This window comes from Danio rerio, chromosome 4, assembly GCF_052040795.2.
Source record: "Danio rerio strain M-AB ecotype USA chromosome 4, GRCz13ab, whole genome shotgun sequence".
Classification (NCBI taxonomy): Eukaryota; Metazoa; Chordata; class Actinopteri; order Cypriniformes; family Danionidae; genus Danio; species Danio rerio.
In genome coordinates this window covers 6,583,247-6,590,000 of record NC_141024.2, presented here as the reverse complement: position 1 = coordinate 6,590,000, position 6,754 = coordinate 6,583,247, and the positions used below count along the sequence as shown (strand labels likewise).

The window sequence follows — 6,754 nt, the reverse complement described above, 5'->3', positions numbered from 1 at the left end:
TGAAATGAAGGTTAATTCTGATGTACAGCCTGCATGGCAGTCATTATCAGCGAATCATGAAAATAAATTAAGCCACTGAAATAGATACGTCCTCCTCGCGCACGCAGCAGGGATCCAGTGAGCGATGGACGGATGAACTTTACAGATTATTATTGGAAAATACTGCCGAATTCAATTAATGCACCTAAAAGACACCTTTATAGAGGGCAGCCATAATTTAAACGACAGCGCGCGTAATTTTGCTTGTTATAAGTCAAATTTGCAGAGTTTCATGTTCCACATATTTCATTTTCCTCTCTCTCTCTTATCTCAGATCTTAACGGACACATCTGCAGCATTTACAAAATAAAATCCTCCCAATTTATGCCCCGCTCTGTAATCCATCACGGCGGGCTCTCTCCTCTTTTCTGGCTCCGAACGAACTGGCACACAAACATTCTGATGATAGGGGCTAAAAGCTTGACCTCTGACCCTCCACGACGGGATGCTGCGGTGTGTGTTAATCCACGCAGGCATCTGACAAGCGTCGGGGTTGGTCGGGAGTCCATATCAGGCTGACCCCGGCGCGCGGCACCTTTATCTGTTAATCTGCCGCTCTCTTTAACAGCTTGCTGAATTAACACCCAGGCAGGGCAAGAGGGCTTCCGATTAACACACATCAGCCCCTCTGCGGCGAGCACAAAAGAAACGCTGGTGTCTGTCTGCTTGTGTGTAAGACGATGCACTGCCGCCCTCCAGACGCTCAATCTCTCAAGTTGGGGAAAGTTGGGTTAATGTTGTTCGAATGCGATGAAGCAGGAATGGGAATACTAGGTAGGGTGGAGGGAGAATCTGGAATGTCTTTCTCTAGGAAAGTGATGTGGATGTCATTTAAATAGGTGGTTTGAATGGTTAAATACATATCTTAGTGCAATAAAATGGTATTGGAATGTATGTCAGATTTTGTATTGCAACTCGCTAGTTGACAGTCGCATATATATAGATTTATTTCTCTTATATTAGCACACTTGAAAATGCATTGTTTGTTTGTTTGTTTGTTTGTTTGTATATTTTTTAAATCAGAATAATGTTCAGTGACAGAAACACTCCTAATGGAGTTCATTCTCTTATTTGGATTCTACAGGCCCTATCATACCCCCGTGGCATTAAGGCGCAAGACGTGTTTGGCGCGATTTGTTGCTATTTTCAGACCAGCACAACCCTAATTTTCACGTTTTGTGCCACATTGTTTAAATCGCAAATCCTTTTGCTCCACTTTTGGTCCAATTTGTGGATTAATGAAACAAAAAATTAAAGGATATGTTACAAAAAAAAAATTATTTTCTACATATTAACATACACGTATAAAAACCACTGCCTCCATGCCTTTTTTCAGTTGATTCATGACAATTTTCATTTGTATACTGTTAATATTAGCAGTGTTATTTATTATATGCATATTTATATTTGTTTTAATAAAAACAAGTTAAGATTTGTCCACCTGTCATGTTTTGGAGACGTCTGCATCACCATATGGGGCATAAGAAAAGGACGTAAGTTTGGATATAACTCTTTTTGACCACACTTCGTTATTAATATTCATTTATTCCTTTAGAACTGAATTTAGAAATAGTTTTGAAACAAATCTTTGCGCCTAATAAATTAAATTAAATATGTAGGCTGATGAATGTCTTCTGTGGAGTGTGTACAACACACTGATCCACGAAAGAGTAAATGTAAAGAGAAAGTAAAGAGGCTGAATGGAGAAGGCTCATTCCTTATCCTCAAGCTGCAGATGCTCTGTTTAACTGTTTTCTCGCTAATAAAACCATGTAAAAACTAAATGCACCATGGCATGATGCAACTGACTCTTAAAGGGAATGAATGGGAGACAAGGCTCTGATCGGTTCAATGCAGGTTGCACCTATAACTCATGAAGAGAATAAGCACAACCCTGTTAGGCTAAATTGTCCGTAGTGTATGAGGGTGAATGAGTGTTTGTGGATGTTTCCCAGAGATGGGTTGCGGCTGGAAGGGCATCCGCTGCATAAAAACGTGCTGGATAAGTTGGCGGTTCATTCCACTGTGGCAACCCTAGATTAATAAAGGGATTAAGCCGGAAAGAAAATGAATGAATTAATAAAATATTGCCATATGAATACAGTTTTATAAGATGGTTTGAATAGCTCTATTGACAGTTTTCTGGGGAGTCTAACAGTAATCGGGTACAGAAATTAATTATTTACAATGCTTTTCTTAGTTTGCTTGGTCTTGTTTCTTGTGCAAATACCAAAAAACTCTTGGATTAAATAATATATTTTGTTTTCATCTGCCAGTGGCGTAAGCAAAAAAGATCTTATATTCGCTTTGACTAGATATTTGGACTAGAATCAACAAAAAATTGTAAGTATAAATTATTTTCAATAATCTTATCAATTCTCTATAAATAGTTTAATATACAAAATATTTGTTACCTCCAAACAATTTTTTTTTTTGTTTTTGGTGTGAAAATATTCTGTATTCACTTGCCTTAAAAACACATGCATGGTTAAACGTAGCAAGGAGTAGCTTCTGTAGCTTCCAATCAACTAGTTTGACTATAGCAGATGCACACATTGCGATATTGATGCTGAAGCAATATATTGTGCAGCCCTAGTGTGCATATATGTAGATTTAAAATATTGAATATATTAAATATTAATTTAGCTTAATCTTTATAAAATATATTTCAAGCTTAAAATAAGACTTTTTAATTGTGTTTTTATATATGCATCACTAATATTAATTTAAAGTCTGTTTTCTTCTTGATGAAAATAGTTTGACCTCTGGTGTTTCAGAATTGTTATACATTGGAGTTATTTTCATTTTTAAAAAATGTTTTTTAATCAAAACCGTGGAACATTTGATCGAAAAGAAGCCTTCCCTCTTTAAAATATGCATATTTATTCAATATTTAACTATTTAGCTATAAAAATAAGTGCAAAAAGTATACATTTTACAAATTTTTAGTACTTAAAGCTAAGCTAAAAACATTCTTATTTTATTTTCAGATAAAATGTGTAAATTCTTTATTACCCCTCTTTTCAAAGTATATTTTTTGGCAATAGTAGATAATAGCTTGACCTCTGCTCATTCACAATTTTATATATACAGTATATATCAAATCATATTTTCCCATTTCCAGTTTCTGCTAATGAAATATATTTGCAGCATCCGTATGGATATTGAACTCATCTTTGGGTTGTGGAATTGGACGTGGACCATCACTCATTGCAGCAGATAGTAAAATCAATAGGTGTATTGTGTGTGTGTGTGTGTCTGTGTGTGTGTGTGTGTGTGGCACTGATATCTTTAGCACAGCCGCCTGTATTTGAGAGAAAAACGCAGCGAGAATAAAATGTGAGGGAGTGGGGCCACCTTTTGACGACAAGAACGCACAGACAGCAGTGCTTCCCCCCTGCACACACACACCCACACACACACACTCTCTCTCTCACTCAGACCGGGCCCTTAGACAAAGCAGGGACGGCTAATTCCAATGAGAGCCAAATCAATCAGCTTTTTTTAATCACAGCACTACTTTTATAGTCTGGCAGTAATGATGAAATCCTACATAGGGTGATCCCCTAAGATGCAGACACACACACTGTCGATTTCAGACACTCCAGACGCTCACTGTGATGATTTTCATTTTTCAATTACATTATCTAGTCAGCCAATCAATCGTGGGGCTTATCAATAATTAATGCTTCAGTGGCTATTAAAACTCCTAAATAAAACTGCAACATGGCCTCTGACAACATTTAATGATTTTAGCTCTGTGACATATTGCCGGGGCGAAACAATCTCCATATTTAGTTTTAAATTGATCATTTTTTTTTTTCCGGATGATTTATTACATCTGGAATGAGACAAACCGCATATCTTTATTTAAATTATGAATATAATGCAGGACTGATGATTATTAACTCTCACAGGCAACACACACAAACAGCTGCGTCTGGGCTGCAGAATTGAACAGATCAAGCTTATCGTTCGTAATAGAAAATGTGTGTGTGTGTGTGTTTTTTCGCCACAGGCTCAGCTCCACTCAGAGGGGTGTTAACGTGTGTGGTTATGGGTCGGTGTTTCGGTCTGCTAGTCTAGCCTGTTGCTGTCGCCTCTTGTGGCGCGTGGATTTGTTGGTGATTCAGCTCAATAGCCAGAAACAACTGTTTATAAACAGCTCTGGAGCCGCAGGCCTTCAACCACAACAACCTCACAGCACAGTCAGCCGTGATCCCACTAATCACAGAGCAGATCTCTCTCTTTCTCTCTTTAATTCTCAATGAATGTAAGTGTGTATTAGGGATGCACGATATTGGGAAAAATCGGACATTGTCATATTTAGTTTTTCTGCGATATAGAATTGAAAATATTTCACATACAGTGTTTAACAGAGCAAGGAATTTCCTATACAGTATTTCAGATAATATTTTTTTCTTCTGAAGAAAGTCTTATTTGTTTTATTTTGGCTTGAATAAATGCAGTTTTTAATATTTTAAAGCCATTTAAAGGTTAATATTATTAGCTCACTTAAGCAATACGTATATTTTTGTCACTTTAAGCTGAATACTAGTAAATATCTAGTCAAATATTATGTTTTGTCATCATGGCGAAGATTAAAGAAATCAGTAATTGGAAATCAGTTATTAAAACTATTATGTTTAGAAATGTGTTGAAGAAAATATTCTTTCCGTTAAGCAGAAATTGGGGGAAAATATATAGGGAGGCTGATAATTCAGGAAGGCTAATAATTCCCTCAACTGTGTGTATTTGGGATTGACAATATTGTAAAAATCTGACATAGCAAGATTTAGATTTAACTGCAATAAAGTGATGCAGTTTCACTAGCAGACTTGAATAGCCTTAATCTGAAAGAATTAATACTGTTTGGTTGATTGGGGTAATTTTGTAGGCGAGTGAAAAATAACACGTCACACTTCATTTTAATGGTCCGTTTGTTGAATTAAGTTACATTGCATCTACATGCCAGCTAATTTTCAATAGATTTATAAGTAGACTGTTGGGTTGGGGTTGGGGTCAGCGTAAGTTGACATGTATTTGCAAAGTGTCTTATAGTCAATTAAATGTCTGTTGAGGGAGCAGTATCAACAGATATTAAGCAGACAGTCTACTAATACTCAAACACATCAAAATAAAAAGTTACCAAATTATAACTTTTTTATCTCCTAATTTTATAATAGCCACAACAATCGACATCAATTTATGCTTTATATAACTTTATATAGCTTTATATAACTATCTATCATCAGTTTGTATCACGATTATTAATTTTTACATCATGATCACAACTTATTCATAATTTTAACTTAATGGGAATTTCATCATTTGGATGTGGGCAAATTAACAAACCCAAATTCCCCAAAATGCTTTTTATAAAACACATCAGAAATAAATAAATGTTTATTTGATGGCGTCTCAGGAGGTTTTGAGTCAGTGCTTGAAAAATTAACCATATTTGAGTGTACTGTACTCCCTTGATTTCACTATGTCTTAAATATAATTTATAACACAACACAAATTAAGTTAACTTAATGATTTTTACTAATTTATTTAGATTAAACATAAAACATTAGATTGTCTCAAAAAAAACTAAAGAATTGAGTTGTTTCAACTTTTTTTAAATAAGTAGTTTGAACAAGAATCAAGTCATTTTTTTCAGTGTTAAAAGCAAACTTAAACTTAATTTCTTAAATCACATTTATTCTCAAATAAATGCACCATGATTTAAGAGTGTTTTAATATAAAAAAAAAAAAAAATATATATATATATATATATATATATATATATATATATATATATATATATATATTTTTTTTTTTTTTTTTTTTTTTTTTTTTAATGATTTTAACAGTGGAGTAGAGTATGGCTGTTCAATTTGTGGAGAATATTTAATAGAGAATCTTTTCAGATTTCGATTTGATTTGCGATTTAATTTTGCAGTCAAGCTTCAGCTCAATCTGTATCGTAGCTTCTTACTGCTAAAATGCAGTGAGTGTTAGTCAAAATAGATTTAAACATTGTCAAGTTAAACATTTATTCAAGTTTGTTTTAAAATATTCAGAAATGAAACACTGATTTTTCCCTAGAGTAAACAGTAAACACATAATATAACTTTACCTTTCTGTAAACCTTGAACTCAAATTAGGGAAATAGTGTAGCTTATTATAAAAACAAAAAAATAAAAATTATAAAAAATACAGAACACTCAGCAAACTAACATGCCTCAAACAACTCGGACATTCACTTTGCTGTTGCTTGCTACTAGATTGAATGTCACTGGTATTGTGTTCAATTGACTTTTTAGCTAGACACTCCTCATGTAGCTGCCTGTGGTGATTTTTAGGTGCTGGTTGTGTCTATTTCCCTGTGCTGTGGCAACAATTCTTACAAATGATCTGTTTTTTTTGTTTGTTTGTTTTTTGGTATATGTAAATATTTACATATATCTTTGCAATAAGCTAGTCGCAATGTTTCAAGTCACGATTCGATTTGATTAATCGCACAGCCCTACACTGGAGCATCTTAAATCAACTTGCATGACATTAACATCAGTGCATGCATTCTCAGAACTAAACCTGTGATTTTGCACTTGTTTGAGCTTCAGAATCAGTGTATGATTAAAAACAGTGGATATTCTTGAGCAGACTTTTACTACATGATCTACGTGTTAAATCCTCTTTTCTTTTTAAAACTCTTTCCAATACTAAT

At 34.4% G+C, this 6,754-nt stretch overlaps 1 protein-coding gene across 3 annotated transcripts in view; it reads left to right on the top strand.

Moving 5' to 3' along the window:
- mdfic (MyoD family inhibitor domain containing) overlaps window positions 1-5,626 on the top strand; it is a 257,224-nt gene extending 251,598 nt beyond the window's left edge. For all 3 annotated transcript variants that reach the window (XM_087245593.2, XM_088649597.1, XM_088649596.1), the window contains one exon: window positions 4,058-5,626. The gene's annotated coding sequence lies outside the window, so the exon portion shown is untranslated. The remainder of the gene's footprint in view (window positions 1-4,057) is intronic.
- Window positions 5,627-6,754: the final 1,128 nt, after the last annotated feature.